The following is a 17,280-nucleotide window of genomic DNA, read 5'->3' on the forward strand; positions in this document are numbered from 1 at the left end:
AAAAACAAACAAACAAACAAACTATACTTCATGCCTCATGGGCCCAGCATGGCCAGGAGCCTACCTTGCACTCTCATCTCTCCACTGCTTCTCACTCACCGTTCTAGCCACACTGGCCTCCTCATCCCACAGCCTTTGCACAAATATGCTCTCTGCCTAGAGTACCTGTTCCTCGCCCTGCCCATGGCTGGTTCCTCCCAGCACCAGGTGTTAGCTCAGACGTTACTTCCAAAGGGAGACACCCATCATACCATCTAATGCAATGCACTGTCTCTAACCCCTGACTCCATCTGAGGTCACTTCATTTGTGTACTCTGCTGTTCATGGCCCTCACCACCTGCAAGCTCTTGAGGGCAGCTTTCTGTCCCCTTGCTGTGCTCTGGCTTCCCATAAACGTTTTTGAATGTACACCTGAATAAGCTGAACAGCACGCAGTGTTTTTGGAGGGAAGGCCTCTGTCAGGCAGCCCAACATCCTCCTTGGGCTCTTGACCAACTGCAGGCTTTTTTAGGAAGGAGTGGCTCTACTTTATCTGTCCTTCCCACCTTGGCCTGAGGAAATGGAAGTCCTCAGTGGGTGCAGCTCTGTGTATTTGGACAACCCCAGGCTGGGTGGGGCTGTATATCCCACTAAAGATCCCACATTTGTGGCCTGGATTTTTATTTCTATCAGCCACATTAGGCATGTCACCTCCCCTCTGTGAGCTTGGCCTCCTTCCTCATCTGAACACAGGCTGGATCTGTCAATATCCAGGGCCATGGCCCCCAACAAGTCCCAGCTAAGGAGACACCTGGCACATGGCAGCAACCCCTTCTCTAAGGAGCACTTGCTGTCCTTATTAATGACATCAGGAGGGGGAAACTGCTAAAAGATGGTATGAGCACATTCAGGCTGTGCACTCTTAGTTAAGCAGCCTGACTTCTCTGAACTTTGGAAGGTGAATGACACCACTATAATCCCAGTCAGGGTTGATTGTTTTCAGTTGTAGTCAAGACATCCCCCTCTAGTCAGAGATGGTCTCAGGCTCCTGGGGAAGGAACACAATTGCCTTTCCATTGTGAACACATATCTATGAGTGACTGGGCTATGATTCCCATTTTGCAGATGAGAAATAGACTTGCCTGGGTTCAAGGGTCTGCAGTGAGATGAGACCCCAGCTACCTCCATGCCTATCCTCATTTGCCAGTGGTTTTAACCTGACCTTGAGCAAATTACTTTCTGGCCTTGGATGATTAGGTCCTGACACTGTGCCACAGTCTGCCTGCCAGCCTACTTGTCAGATGATTCCTGGGATCCCTGAGAGGTAGAGGAAACCAGAGGGCAGAGAAACAGTGTCCTGTCCAGGGCCAGCCGAGCCAAAATAAAAGAGCTGATATTCCATGCACTCTAGCTGGGCTCAAATGAGGCACACATAGTGGGGGTGTCATTTGCTGTTGCCAAAGAGCATTGCCTACTGTCACTGGAGGGCATTTGGGAGGTTGGCTGGCACCAGCCTGCTAAAAAATGAACAGAAGCCAGAATCCAGCCAGCACCTCTGGCACCATCCAGGGAGGCAGCCCAGTGTTGGGCTGCTGCCTGACCCTTGCCTTAGTTGGCACTATCCTTGAGGGTATGGTAGGGCCTTCCAAGAGCTTTATTACCTCCCTCCCAGAGCCTGGCAGGTGGGGACTGGGAGTGTGGGTGCCTCCAACACAGATATCTCCCTCTTGATGTGGCAGCGCATGCCCATAGTTGGTCTATGTCCATGAAGAGCTATTTACAGAGAGGAAAACAGGCCCAGAGAAGAACAGTATATGTATCATCAACATTTGGCAAGTGCTTACTGTGGACTAAAACATGTAAGTATTCTGCTTCCGTTTCGTCAATGCTCCCATCAACCCTGGGAGACAGCCGGGAAACTGAGGCAGGGAGTTTGAGTCTCTTGCTAAAGGTCCTGTGGCCAGTAAGTAAAAAGAAGCAGGTATTTGAACCCATTCTTGGGTCATTTCACCAAAAGACACTCTCCACAAGAGGCTCAGTTTTCTTATCTGCTAGGTGGGCACTCTCACCTTCACCTGGAAATGAGGTTGTGATATGGTGCTGGAAAAGGACCTGATACCTGATTAGGGATAAAAAGGGGCTACAGGGATGTAGAAGTCTGGACTCCTAGATAAGAAAATTTAAAAGGGCCCTATAACAAACGATGAGTTTGGGGAACCTTGTGACTCAATTGACCAAGTATGTCCTGTTCTCCACAAAATACAGTTTCTAGCTTGTGACACAAAAGTGGAGTAATGGTCACAGTTACAGAACAGTGCACAAAATAAATGTCACAAACATCACTAGACTACTAGTCACCACCATACAATATCTGAAAAATAGCAGGTAATAATGTTATCACATAAAGGACAATGGGCATACGGTAACTAAGGTAAGTTATACCAATAAGAAATAGACAAGACGCCTGTAGTCCCAGCTGCTCCGGTGGCTGAGGCAAGAGAATCGCATAAGCCCAGGAGTTAGAGGTTGCTGTGAGCCGTGTGATGCCACGGCACTCTACCCGAGGGCGGTACAGTGAGACTCTGTCTGTACAAAAAAAAAAGAAATAGACAAGAATACCCAAGGACCTCAAGGAACCAATGAAAAACTTACAGATTGGGCGGTGCCTGTGGCTCAATGAGTAGGGCGCCGGCCCCATATACCGAGGGTAGCGGGTTCAAACCCAGCCCCGGCCAAACTGCAACAAAAAAATAGCCAGGCCTTGTGGTGGGCGCCTGTAGTCCCAGCTGCTTGGGAGGCTGAGGCAAGAGAATCACGTAAGCCCAAGAGCTGAAGGTTGCTGTGAGCTGTGTGACATCATGGCACTCTACTAATGTTGACAAAGTGAGACTCTGTCTCTACAAAAAGGAAAAAAAAAGAAAAACTTACAGATTAATTATAGGGGGAGCTAGGATGAAATACTTATACTGGTGTACTGCCTTTATGTGGTGTCGTCTCTCTTTTGTGAGGAGGACTCTTCAAATCTCTCTGGGAGAGTTTATGCTTCATTTCAAATAAATTGTGCTTTTTTTCCTCTGCTACATTGAAGTCCCAGCTGCTTTATTTATGTTTCTCCTTTTTTTTTTTTTTTATTGAGACAGCCTCAAGCTGTCCCCCTGGGTAGAGTGCCTTGGCATCACAGCTCACAGCAACCTCCAACTCTTGGGCTCAAGCGATTCTCCTGCCTCCTCTGCCTCCCAAATAGCTGGGACTACAGGCGCCTGCCACAAGGCCTGGGTATTTTTTGGCTGCAGCCGTCATTGTTGTTTGGCAGGCTGGGCTGGATTTGAACCCACCAGCTAAGGTGTATGTGGCTGGTGCCTTAGCGGCTTGAGCCACAGGTGCTGAGTCTATGCTTCTCCTTATCTTACTTTCACTTCAACTCTGCTGAACTTGGTAGTTCTGTTGAGTGACCAGACTGGGTAGATTGGATAGCTTGAGGGTCTCAGAGACCCCTGACTGTACACAGTTAGTATTAACAGACCTCAGCCTCCTCCTCTTCTCTGGAGGGCAGAATGGAGCCAGGTACTGGAAATTGCAGTAAAGCAAACCACAGGTGGGAGTTATCAGTAGTCTGATGGTGGCCTTGGACTAGTGACTTAGGAGGCGCGTGTGTGTCCTCACTGTTTGAAATCTTGTGCATCCAAGATTTAGCAGGGGCTTTCCACAGCTCTGAAATGTAAGCCCTTGTTAATGTCTGTCTCAACCTCCCTCCCAGAATTCCCTGGTTCTGAATTTGATCTCCCCCAGCCTAGGCCACACCTAAAGGAAATAAGAGCCAATTTGTGGGACTGTTTGTAACCCTCTCCACCCTGAAGAAAAGGGAGAGTCAGAATAGGGTGAGCTCAGGGGAGGTGCCAGTGACACCACCACCCACAGGACAGCAGGTGTCTCTCTAAACTGCTGGCATCTGCTTGAAAAAGCTATCTCATGAAGGCACTTCACAAAGAAACTGAGGCTCAAAGCCCAGATGTGACCTGCCAAGGGTCAAACACTTTCACAAGAAGATTAAAGTGAGAGGTGGGATGTAAATTCTCCCAGAGGAGCAGCCCTAAAGAGGAAAGATAAGATGTAGGAATAACTCTTTCCATTTTTCAAATGAGGAGGTTGAGGCTCATAAGTGCTCTTCCCAAGAGCACTGGGCCAATAACTGGACAAGGATTCAAACCCAAGTCAATCAAGCCCCCAGTGGCTGTTCTCTGACACTCCTTTTCCAAAAAGCAGGGCTGCTCTAGATTCATATGCTGATTTAGTATGAAGTGCTGTGTAACCTTAGGCAAGAAGCCCGACCTCTCTGTGCTCTGGTTTCTGAAAAAAAGAGCCAAGGACTGCTTTGACCTCTTAGGATTGAGGTTAGGGTTCAGTTAATTCACAAAAAGTTTAGCAGAGAGGAGGCCCAATGGGGATGTCACTGGATTCCGCCATGGAGAAAGGTGGGATTCAGAGAATGTCAGAAACTCAAAAAAATCACACAGCGCGTTTGAGTAGGATTCCGCCTCTTATTTCCACATCTTCATATCACCCAGAGAAGCAGAGGGCAGCCATGAGCGACCTCCATCCAGCAAGCCTCTACCCTCTCTGTGTGTGTCATTTGCAAGGGATTAGTGTGGAGTAAGAAGATGGAAAATTATCGTAGAGTCCTTAAGCCGCGATAGTCCAAGTTCACAGCTGCTTCTGCCCTGGATGGCCAGAGGGCAGACTTAGGTAGAGATCTCAGGGAACCCTGCATCAGGCGTCCAAGGCCACCTCTGGCAACTATGCTCCAGGCCAAACTGCACCTTGCACTTTCCAGCCCTCCCGGGGTGCACCGCCCACGATTGCTGCGACTGGCTCGGGGGCCTGTCCGTTTCAGCTTCTTAGCCAATCTCTGTCGTCCTCTAGGATACGCCCTCATTTCTCTTGCCTCTATCCCACCAGTAGCGCCAGTTTCCTCGTAGCCCCGCCCTTTCTCCGCAACGATTGGCCAGAAGATCTGCCTGTTTTCTGGTGAGTCTCCAATTCTCGCCTACCTTCATGCTAGACTCCCAGCACCTAGCACCCTGCCAGACCACCAAGAAACTGAGGGCCTCTCCTAGTAGCTCCGCCTCTACCCGTTAGCGGTTGCCTTTAGGGGATGTCCGTCTACTTAATACTTTCCAATCACTGCAGCCGTCAACGCTAATTGGTCAGGGAGCAGCCAATCGAGGCGTGCCGTAGACCTCTCCCGTGGCGCGCTCTTGGGGTGCGCGAGGCGGGGCCGTGGCGTCTGGAGGTGGCGGCGGCGGCGGCAGCGGCGACACGTCCGGGCCGGTGAGGGGGCGCGGGGAGGGGGGGCGCGGGGTGGCGCAGGCGTCGGGGATCCGCGTTCGTCGGGCAGAAGTAAGCAAGGCATGGGTCCTGTCATGGGCCCCGAGGTTGGGTGCGGACGAAGTGGGGAGTGACTGCAGCGTCGCGGGGGCAGGGAGAGGTTAAAGACCCTTGTGACCCCCACACTCCAAGTCTGTTGCCCCTTGGGGGCTCTGTTGCCAAGCCTGAGACTCCTCACCTACAGTCCACGCACCGCCGACACTACATCCCTTCTCGTTGACACCTGCGACTTCTCTCTGACATCCCCACATACACCCCAGGGCCGTGTCCTCTTGCGCCCCACACAGTTGGGTCATACATCCTCCTCACACTCCTGACACCGCTCCCCCACTCATGGACACGACTCACATCACCTGAGTTTGTCCTTGTCGATGACCCTCCACACACACTACAGGGCCTGCACCCCCACATCCACACCTGAGTCCATGACTTCTTACTCCTGCCTGTCCCCCAATCTCACAATCCCACCTAGACCAGTTCCCTCACCAAGCTTCCACATGTCTGGATTTGGTCTGTCTCCCACCCTACCCTACCCACCCCCCCTTCAGCAATTTGGGGCAGTTCCTTCAGGTACTTCCCCTCTATAACCTGCCCTATGCTTCTGGCAGCCTCACACCCTTTCTCTCTCCCTCTCCCTCCCACCTTGTGCTTTCTTACACGTGCCCGCTGTGCTTGTGCTCCCTCTGTAATGATCCTCCCACATCCCCCAGGTCCTGCAACATTCACCCAAGCCTTGGTACCTTAGGATCACTGTACCTTCCCCTCCTCAAACGAAAGCCCACCTTCAAGTGTTCTATTTTTTTTTAATTTCTAACAATGCTTAACAGTCTATAAATTGATTTCCAGACCTTAGAATAATCCCATCAGCCAGACAAACCCAGAATTGTCTCCATTTTACCACCAACAAACCTAAAGCCACTTGAATGCTAGAAACAGAGCCCACCCTTTCCTGGGCACTGCTGACCCTCCTTTGTGGACCTGCCCCATTTTTGCCCATCTGTTATGTTTACCCCTGAGAGATTGGCCAGGGAAGGAAATCACACTCCATCCCTCAAGACTGTTCTGAGGAGTCATGACTTTGACTGGGTCCAGAAAGGCTTAGCTAGATGGAACAGTGACAATGATGAGCCCAAATCTGGAGACCTGGGTCAGGATGGAGGTGGAGGTGCTCCCAGAGAAGGGAGATCAACATCTGGGCTGCCTCTAGCCAGAGTGTCTGGAAGGGAATTGCCAGGGCCCCACCTTAAGGCTCCTGCAAACTGGGGCTCCTCTCTGAGAGTTCCTTGGGCCTTTGAAACTGCCAGAGAGAACAAGGAAACAGTCTTCCAAGTAAGACAAGCTAATGTTTCAGCTTCTTAAAGCTAATATGCAAAACTGGAGCCTGGAGTGGCACAGTGAATAACGATTCTTCTGGAACTTTTCAAGCTTCCTTGAGTCCAATTTACATGTGTGCAGCTTGAGAGGCTGGTGGCTTTGTTGTTGAAAGGCAACAATGTGCCATTTCCTATAAGGCTTGTATAGCACCTCTCAGACCCCACCCCCATCTCTTTCTTCAAAGATGATGCCAGAATGTTCCAGAGGGTCATGTCACCTTCAGCTTCTCCTCTGGAAACTGAAGCCATTGGGGTTTTTTGTCCAACTTCGGAGGGGTTGTTTAAAACATATATGAGCATGTATGTATATTTGTGTGTACATTAGGTGTATGTCATACATATATGCACTTATATACATTTTTATATATACATATATTGTGTGTGTACATATAGACACAGAGTGTCAACGTATACACATTTTAAGAAAGGAAAAGAACTACTAAAACTGTAATACTCAAGTCACTTTTGACTTCTGCAATTATAAGAGATACAAGATACAATATACAAGATAACAAATGTTATCTGTATGCATTGACTATTACAATTTTATTTTTTATTACAATTTTAACATATTGTTTTCCTTGCTTAAAATATGTATACATTGGGCGGCGCCTGTGGCTCAGTCGGTAAGGTGCCGGCCCCATATACCGAGGGTGGCGGGTTCAAACCCGGCCCCGGCCTAACTGCAACCAAAAAAATAGCCGGGCGTTGTGGCGGGCGCCTGTAGTCCCAGCTACTCGGGAGGCTGAGACAGAAGAATCGCCTAAGCCCAGGAGTTGGAGGTTGCTGTGAGCTGTGTGAGGCCACGGCACTCTACCGAGGGCCATAAAGTGAGACTCTGTCTCTACAAAAAAAAAAAAAAATAAAATATGTATACATTTTGTTGGCATCCTATGTATAAACTTTGACAAGGTAGTTAATGTATATAGTTTAAAAAACCCTTTAACAGGGCGGTGCCTGTAGCTCAGTCGGTAAGGCGCTGGCCCCATATGCCGAGGGTGGTGGGTTCAAACCCGGCCCCGGCTGAACTGCAACCAAAAAATAGCTGGGCGTTGTGGCGGGCGCCTGTAGTCCCAGCTACTCCGGAGGCTGAGGCAAGAGAATTGCTTAAGCCCAGGAGTTGGAGGTTGCTGTGAGCTGTGTGAGGCCCCGGCACTCTATCGAGGGCCATAAAGTGAGACTCTGTCTCTACAAAAAAAAAAAAACCCTTTAACAATACAAAAGGGCATACGTAAAAGCCAGGCATGCACCCCATCCTCTCCAGATGGACTTGCTGTTAATAATTTCTTGTGTTTCTTTCCAGAGGTAGCTTATGACTCGGGCAATGGAGAGGGCAAGTGTATATTCCCTACTCCTTTTAAACCACTGGTAAATTTCCAATGGACTTTATTTTATTTTATTATTTTTTTTTTTTGAGACAGCCTCAAGCTATTGCCCTGGGTAGAGTGCCATGGCATCATAGTTCACAGCAACCTCCAACTCCTGGACTTAAGCGATTCTCCTGCCTCTGCGTCCCAAGTAGCTGGGACTACAGGCACCTGCCACAACGTCCGGCTATTTTTTGGTTGCAGACGTCATTGTTGTTTGGTGGGCCAGGGCTGGATTCGAACCCGCCAGCTCAGATGTATGTGGCTGGCACCTTAGCCACTTGAGCCACAGGCACCAAGCCTCAATGGACTTTATTGAACAGACATGGATTCTATGGCTAGTTCCCTACTGATGGCTATTTAAGCTGTCACCCATATTTTACTTTGATAAACAGAGTTGCTGTGAATAGACAGATTCGTCCATCACCAAATACCAAATATGTAGTGAACAAGTGAACATGTGTGAGCTCCAGCTGTGCCCATACACTTCAAAACTTCCCTGTCTTCATGGAGTTTATATCTAACTGCAGAGACTTTCTAGAAGTGGTCAGGTCAAAAAGCATGTCCTTTGAAATGGTTAACATCCCTCCTCCTCTCTCAGCTGTGAAATTGGAAAGCCTGTTTGTCCCCTGATCTGTCTGATACATTAAAAATGGCAGAAAAGGGCTCAGCACCTGTAGCCCAGGGCTAGGGTGCCAGCCACATATACCAGAGCTGGCCAGTTCGAACCCAGCCCAGACCTGCCAAACAACAAAGACAACTACAACCAAAAAGCCAGGCAGTGTGGCAGGCACCTGTAGTCCCAGCTACTTGGGAGGCTGAGGCAAGAAAATCACTTAAGCCCAAGAGTTTGAGGTTGCTGTAAGCTGTGACGCCACGGCACTCTACCGAGGGTGACAGTAAGACTCTGTCTCAAAAAAAAAAAAAAAAAAAGGCACAAGAGATCCTTTTGAATATCACTTCTGTGCTTTCTACCCCTGGGAGTTCTGGCTAATGGGTTAGGAATTAAACATTAGACTTGTTTCTCTTCCACAGTTAGACTAAAGTTCAAGAAATATTTGAGTTCCTCCTCTGCAAAGCTCACCCTTGTGGCAGGGAGCAGTAGTGGTGCTGAAATTTTGGCACAAGATACCTTGACAAGAACAGCTAGCTAAAAGAAGTATTTAGCTGTTGCTGATTTTTTTTTTTTTCCACTTGGATCTAGGCAAAGAAAGATGAGGGTATCATAAGAGATTGAGACAAGCCAGATGTTAAATCTGTTTGGGAAACTGTTTTGAGCATCTCTCCAGCTGTCTGCGGTTTCCCACTAATTGTGCCAGATGGAGGGTGTCGTCATACTTGGGTCAGGCTGCTTCCCACCTGTCATCTGGTTTTTTCACTGTCTCTTCTATTTTGGCAGTGAGACATTTGGAGAGGTTTATTTTGTCGTTGTTGTCATTTACTTGTTTTTGTTTTTGTTTTAGACAGAGTGTTGGGTGGTGCCTGTGGCTCAGTGAGTAAGGCACCAACTCCATATACTGAGGGTGGCAGGTTCGAACCCAGCCCTGGCCAAACTGCAAAAAAAAAAAGAAAGAAAGAAAGAAATAGACAGACTGTTGCTCTTTTACCATGGCTACAGTGCAGTAGGATCATCATATCTCACTGCAATCTCAAACTCCTGGGCTCAAGCAATCAATATTCCTGCCTCAGCCTCCCAAGTCGCTGAGATTGTAGACATGCATGACACCCAGCTAATTTTTCTGTTTCGTTTCTTTTTTTTTTTTTTTTTGTTCAAGACAGAGTCTTACTCTGTTGCCCTGCATAGAGTGCCATGGCATCATAGCTCACAGTAATCTCAACTCACCTGCTCAAGTGATCTTCTTGCCTCAGCCTCCTGAGTAGCCTGCACCACAATGCCCAGCTAGTGTTTTTTTTTTTTTTCTATTTTTAGTAGAAATGGGGATCTCATTAATGTCAGAGTGATCTCAAACTCCTGAGCTCAAGCAATGCAGGCCTCCCAGAATACTAGGTTACAGGTGTGAGCCACTGAGCCCAGCCTGTATTTTTTACTTTAAGTATCAAATACTTCTTCATAAAAAGTATAGCATGTACACATGAAAAGAAAGAAGATATAAAGGCAGCGCCTGAGGCTCAGTCGGTAGGGCACCGGCCCCATATACCAAGGGTGACGGGTTCAAACCCCGCCCCAGCCAAACTGCAACCAAAAAATAGCCGGGCGTTGTGGCAGGTGCCTGTAGTCCCAGCTGCTCGGGAGGCTGAGGCAAGAGAATCGCCTAAGCCCAGGAGTTGGAGGTTGCTGTGAGCTGTGTGAGGCCACGGCCCTCTACCGAGGGCCATAAAGTGAGACCCTGTCTCTACAAAAAAAAAAAAAAAGAATAATAAAACTAACACACAGCTCAAGAAGTAGAACATTGTCCCCCAGAAGCCCCACCCTAGTCACTGTGCTATTTTAAAAATAAGCTCATCAACATTTGTTTTCTTCACCGAGCACCTTTGCTGCAACTGTCTTGGGCCAAGTGCTCAGATTCCAGGGGCTCAAGAGAGTTCTGCAGAAGCCAGACTTTCGGGCAGCGCCTGTGGCTCAAAGGGGTAGAGTGGTGGCCCCATATGCCGGAGGGTTCAAACCCCAGCCCTGGCCAAAAACTGCAAAAAAAAAAAAAAAAAGAAGCCAGACTTTTACTAAAGATTCTGCCAAGAAGCTAGCCTGTGCAGGCTTGGCACCTGTGACTCAAGCAGCTAAGGTACCAGCCACATACACCTGAGCTGGCAGGTTCTAATCCAGCCCAGGACTGCCAAACAACAATGACGGCTGCAACCAAATAATAGCTGGGGCCGGGCGTGGTGGCGTAGTCCCAGTGCTGTGGGAGGCCGAGGCGGGTGGATTGTCTGAGCTCATAGGTTCAAGACCAGTATGAGCAGCAGTGAGCCAGAGTAAGACCCCGTCTCTACTAACATCAAAAACAGCCAGCACCGCCAGAGGAAGAAGAAAATCAACAAAAAAGGAGTACTTCAAACAAAGAAGAATGAACAAGCAAACTGAAATTAAAAAAAAAAAAAATAGCTGGGCGTTGTGGCAGGTGCCTGAGGTGGAGGCAGGAGAATCACTTGAGCCCAGGAGTTGGAGGTTACCGTGAGCTGTGATGCCACAGCACTCTACCCAGGGTAACAGCTTGAGGCTCTGTCTCAAAAAAAAAAAAAAAAAAAGATAGCCTGTGTAGTCCTGTGAGGAGACCAGTAGCCTCAAGGCCCTGAGCAAGTCACTAGCCAAGGGACAGGCTAACACACAGAGGCTTGGTCTCAGATTACTTCTGTATTTATTTCCTATGGCTGCCATAATAAGTTACCAAGACCCAGATAGTTTTAAAAACAAAAAATTTATTCTTGGTATGGAGGCCTAAAGTCCAAAATTGAGGTGTCAGTAAGGCTGATTCCTTCTGAAGCTCTAGGGGAGGATCCATTTCGTGCCCCTCTGGGATTCTGGTGGTGCCAGCATCTTTGGTGTTACTTGGCTGCATCATTCCAAGCTCTGCCTTCCTATTTGCATGGCCTCCTCCCTGTTGTCCTCTTTTATTTTTTTATTTCTTTGGTCAGAGACAGGGTCTTGCAATATCACCCAGGCTGGAGAGTAGTGGCTGTTCACAGACAAAATCATAGTACCCTACAGTTTTGAACTGTGCTCAAGTGATTCTCCCACCCCAGCCTCTCCTCTGTAGCTGGTACTACAGACGTGCACCAACACACTTAGCTCTTCTCTTCTTATAAGGATGCTAGTCACTGGATTTAGGACCCACCCTAATCTCAAGATGACCGTACCCCAAGATCCTCAACTTATTATATCTGTCTATTTAAAAATAAGGCCATATTCTGAGGTTCCAAGTAGACATGAATTTGGGAGGACATGATTCAGCCCCTTCACTTGCTATTCCGGCATTTCTGTCATAACTTTATTCAGGGATATGCTCATCTTCCAGATGCCTCTCTTGTTTCAAGAAGAAGAAGCCATTGGGGTGGGAGCATGTTTCTCAGCCCCTATAGATGGCCATGTGGGCATCCTGTGGGCTCGATCATTCATCTGATTCTATGTTGGAAGGCAAAGGCACCTGCTTAGAGCAAGCCATGACCTGGATTACTGACTGTGCACATCTTAGTTTTGCTTTCTACTACCCCTTGGCACCTGCTTTTAGGGCTGTGAGCTTGGTCCTGTAATTATCCTTCTGTTTACACTGGGGCACAGAAAAGTGGGGGATATACACATCAGATTATCACCAAGTGTACTGTCGTGGTCACTCCTGAGAAAACGCTGGGGTGCTGCAGTCTAATTCAGAGGGCTGAGGGAGGCTCCAGGGGATCTGGGGCTAATGAGGAGTTAACTAGACAGCAGAGCATTTTGAACAGAAGACATACCATGGGACCTGAGAGGAAGTTGTGGGGCTGGGGAACACAGAGGGATTTCAAGGCCCCGGTTAACAGTGCTGGTGCAAAACCCACAGAGGAGAGGAGCTCACACCAGGGTAGCTGTGGGCAATGCACAGTCAGCAGACCTGAGCTCAGAGCGTTTGATGGAGACCTCCCTGATAGGCACTTGTGAAGCTTCTAAGATAAAATGTCCCAGCACAGAGCAAAGCTCCTGACAGATGTCAAAGCCATTGCTCCATCTCCAGGCTATGCGCCTTTGCCTTGAGATGAGTCAAAAAAGTGAACTCAAGTCTGAATTATAGCCACATTAGCCCAAGATCCCTCAGCAGCAAGCCTCTTCCTCATACTGCCTAAAGGGCAGATTCCCAAACCTCACCTTCTGGTAGTCCTGACTTAGTCCACAGTAGGGCTCAAAAGTCCTGCACTAATGTCCCTGGACATTGCTAGGGCAGCTGCTCCTACCCTGTTTCCCCGAAAATAAGACATCCTCGAAAATAAGACCTAGCACATCTTTGGGAGCACACCTTAAAATAAAAGACACTGTCTTATTTTCGGGGAAACGGTAGAAACACCTGGAAGAATGGCTCACCTCTAGGGGAAACAAGCAAAACCCTGGCCCTCTTCTGCTGTGGGCAAGTCATTTCTTTTGTAGTGTTGTCTCTTCATAGGCCCCCTATGGAAGGGTAAGGAGATGAGGTGGCACACCCCACTTCTAGCATGATTGGTGGACACAAACTTTTGCTATCAAGCCCTTAGCAAGGTTTAGTTCAAAAAATGGGGCAGCCTCAGGCTGCGGAGAGGGCACATTAGAACCAGGCCTTGAAGAATGTGTCAGTTTGGGGTCAGCAGGTATCCCAGACAAGAGAAGGAAGGCTGTGAGGCAAGGCAGGCATATGTTTGGGGGCTTTAAGCAGCACCATTTGCCCAGACCTTGTGGGTCAGAGCCAGATATTAGTGAACCTTGAATGTCAGAGTCAAAGTTTGGACTGGCCCTTGTATTGAATGCCAGTGATGGCATTGGTGGCATGCTTGGTGAGAAGGAGGTACTCTTATGTGATCATTCTTTGATCACACCACCCAAGTTTTTATTTCACATTTTGGGAAGATGAACCAGGAGAGTGGAGGGGTGAGGGATGGATGATCAGGGACACAGGACGAATGAGGGGCTTTAGGTGGTGAAAGCAGGCAACTGGAGAAGGGGTACAGAAACATCTCAAAGGTCCCCTCAGTAAGGCTGGGTAGTGTTAAATGAGATTCATTCCAGTCCCATCTGATTCCTTGTGAAGGAGAAGGATATTTACCAACACTTGTCACTAGGGACAAATAAAGAAACTGAGGCTCAGGGAGGTTTAGGGTCACATCTAAGGTCATATGCTGGACCCTGTCTTCCCACAACAGTGTTGTGGCATGGCAGGGAGCACAGAGTGACTGAAAAGATGCCTTCTTGTTTCTGTGGGAAGGATCCCTGAAGGACAGGAAGATGGGACAGCAAAAGGCAAAAGCATTTGTCTGCAGGTATCATACCTCTGGCTTCTTACTGGACATGGACACTGAATTCGACCCCCTTTGCCTTCCAGGGACCCTCAGCCTAGTGAGGTAGGCAAGTAAGAAGTGACTTCTCACAGTGCAGCAGGGAAATATAGAGTACTCAGGGCAGAGCAGCTAACTTCAGGTGAGGTAAGGCCAGGATATATCAGATGGGCTTTAAAGGATGCAGAGGAGTTTGCTAACATGGGGAGTACCGCCAAAACACAACTTGGCATGTCCAGGGAATTCATTCACTTATCCAACAAACAACTATTGAAGGCCAGCCATGTGCAGAATGCTGATCTGGGCTCTGTGTGACAAGAACATAGCACTTCTGGAGTGAGGTTATTGAGGTACGCCCTCTTAGTGGAGGGATGTGAGCGCCATTCAATGCCATGGTTTGTTTTATTTTTTTATTGTTGTTTTTGTTTTTGAGACACAGTCTTACTCTGTTGCCCTGGGTAGAGGGCCATAGTATCATAGCTCACAGCAATCTCAAACTTTTTTTTTTTTTTTGGTAGAGACAGAGTTTCACTTTATGGCCCTCGGTAGGCTACAGGCGCCCACCACAACACCCGGCTATTTTTTGTTTGCAGTTCGGCTGGGGCCGGGTTTGAACCCGCCACCCTCCGTATATGGTGGGGTCGGCGCCTTAGCAACTGAGCCACAGGTGCCACCCAGCAATCTCAAACTCTTGGGCTTGAGTAATCCTCTTGCCTGAGCCTCCCAAGTACCTGAGTCTGTAGGTGTGCGCCACTACGCCTGGCTAGTTTTTCTATTTGTAGTAGAGATGGAGTCTCACTCTTGCTCAGGCTGATCTTGAACTTGTGAGCTTAAGCAGTCCACCCACCTTCGCCTCCCTTAGTGTTAGGGTTACAGGCATGAGCCACCATGCCCAGCCCCATGGTTTGTTTTAGATCACATCTAAGCACCTTTGGTGACTAGGGTGGATAGCACTGTCTGCAAGGATAAAGGACAGTGATTGACCGTATGTTTTATGGATCTTTCAGGATGTGAATGTCTGTGTGTTTAACCCACAGACAGTTGCAGTAACCAAAGTTTGTCTGAAAGGCACACAGAAGCAAATGCAGCAGGAAGAAACCCCCCATGTGCATAGCAGCCAGTCTTGTCAGGGCTAACAGGGAACTACCCTTATGTAAGATGTGCCCAGATCCGTAGGCAGAATTTAATGCCTATTAACTAGAAAAGAAAACAGTCTTTATTGACCGGCAGATAGGAAGTTAATTGGCTTCTGTTTACCAACTGATTACAGATCCATTTCACAGCTGCTTATAAACTCCATCCACTGAGAAACTGCCCCTCTGTTAGTGGAAACATTTTCCAGTCCCCCAGGGTAGAGTTGGTGGCTGTGCAGTGCCCCCACCACACACCAGCACGAGTGGTGGTCCTGTCTCAGAGCTGGTTGGGGAGCTCCCAAGCGAGCTGGGCACATGTGCATGCAAGTGTGTGTATGGATGGATGGAAGCCTGAGCACAGGAATTTATAGGATGCTTGAGGAGCACTCTGGACTTGAAATCATGCCATTCAAAGCAAGAAGCAGGCTCAGTGCCCGTAACACAGTGGTTACGGCGCCAGCCACATACACTGAGGGTGGCGGACTCGATCCCCGCCCAGGCCAGCTGAACAACGACAACCACAACAAAAAATAACCTGGTGTAGTCCCAGCTACTTGGGAGGGTGAGACAAGAGAATTGCTTATGCCCAAGAGTTTGAGGTTGCTGTGAGCTGTGACGCTATGGCACTCTACCAAGGGTGATATAGTGAGACTCTGTCTCAAAAAAAAAAAAAGCAAGAAGCAGCATTTTCCTGCCCTAGAACCAGTGTTCCTGTTGGTCTGGAGGCTTTTATGCCAGAGGTGGTGGAATCAAGGGTTACCTAAGATCCCATGTCCTGGGTTCGTGTCTCCTGGATAATGCTGTTTAGTTAAGGTCACATTCACCATCTCCACTGCCCCACCTTGCTTTGGTTTTTGTTTGATGAGTAGAAAGATTACCTGAACAGAACTAGCATGTGAAAAGGTAAACTTCTGTTATCTGGGGCTGGTCTCTGGTTCTCCCCCTAACACAAGCAAGGGTGGTTCCCTCCCTTGTACCCAAATTCCAGTTCAGAAAGTGCCAACATCCTAGGTGCTGTGAAAGGTACCCAGAGAGAATGCAGCAAGTCCGGGCCTTCTGGGGCCACAGGACAGTCAGGGTGGTTGGAATTACAACACAGGGCTAAAGAGAAATAGGAACCCCAGCAGGGCAGAGTCAGGACTCTGGGAGATGCAAGTGGCAGAAACCCAATCCACACTGGTTGACCTGGAGAGGTGCTACTGTGGCTCCATGACAGCAAAGTCCAGGTGCTTCCAGCATCATTGTTTTCCAGACCCTCCCAGCCTTGCTCTACCTGTAGTTCTGTGTCACCTCTACCCTGGAACCTCACAACCTACCCATTTCCCCTCCCCCGAGGAAGAGAGGACTTTTCTGGCTCTGTGATTCCCTCCAAAGTCCTGGGTCTTTGGGTCCACTCCTCTAATGTCCAGGGGAGGGTCAGCCCCACTTTCTCTGTTGTACCGAGAATATGGTTTCTCAGGATCTGTTCTTCAGAAGGGGACCATTGTGCTTGTGGACTGCCTTCAGGAGCTTAAATGTCTTCAGGACTTTTATTCAATTGCTAAAATAATCAGTAGGTGTTCTCCACAGCTGGGGAAGAAGGTGAACAATAATTGTGTCCACTTCCTGAATCCCATTCATTCCAGCCCCCTGGAAATTAGGAATAAAATGCCTAGCCCACCCCTAGGCTATGTCAGTTGGCCTGGGAGGAACTAGGCTTGGTTTTTTTGTTTAGTTTTATTTTATTTTCACTGTTCAAACTATTTTTTGTAGAGATGGAATCCTATTATGTTGCTCAGGCTGATCTCAAACTCCTGGTGTCAAGTGATTCTCCTCAGCCTACCAAAGTACTGAGATAAAGGCATGAGCCACCACACCCAGCCTGTTTAAACATTTTTTATGAGGCATAACTCATATACAGTAAAGTGGGTAAATCCTAAGTGTACAGCTCAGTGAATTGTTACATCTGTATTCATCTATGTAATCAGATTAAGACACAGAGGTTTCAAGCCCTCAGTTGACTCCTTCATGCCCCTTCCCTGATGTACCTCCCCAGAGATGACCACAGATGTGTTTCCTACTTAAATTGTGATAAAATACATGTAACAAAATGTAGCC

General features: G+C 48.3%; 1 protein-coding gene across 2 annotated transcripts in view; it reads left to right on the forward strand.

The window, feature by feature from the left end:
• The first annotated feature begins 5,081 nt into the window (after window positions 1-5,081).
• SLC25A42 (solute carrier family 25 member 42) overlaps window positions 5,082-17,280 on the forward strand; it is a 41,245-nt gene continuing 29,046 nt past the window's right edge. The window contains exon 1 of one of the 2 annotated variants that reach the window (XM_053586567.1): window positions 5,082-5,307. The gene's annotated coding sequence lies outside the window, so the exon portion shown is untranslated. The remainder of the gene's footprint in view (window positions 5,308-17,280) is intronic. The other variant, XM_053586565.1, reaches the window with a different exon arrangement.

This window comes from Nycticebus coucang, chromosome 3 (assembly GCF_027406575.1).
Source record: "Nycticebus coucang isolate mNycCou1 chromosome 3, mNycCou1.pri, whole genome shotgun sequence".
Classification (NCBI taxonomy): Eukaryota; Metazoa; Chordata; class Mammalia; order Primates; family Lorisidae; genus Nycticebus; species Nycticebus coucang.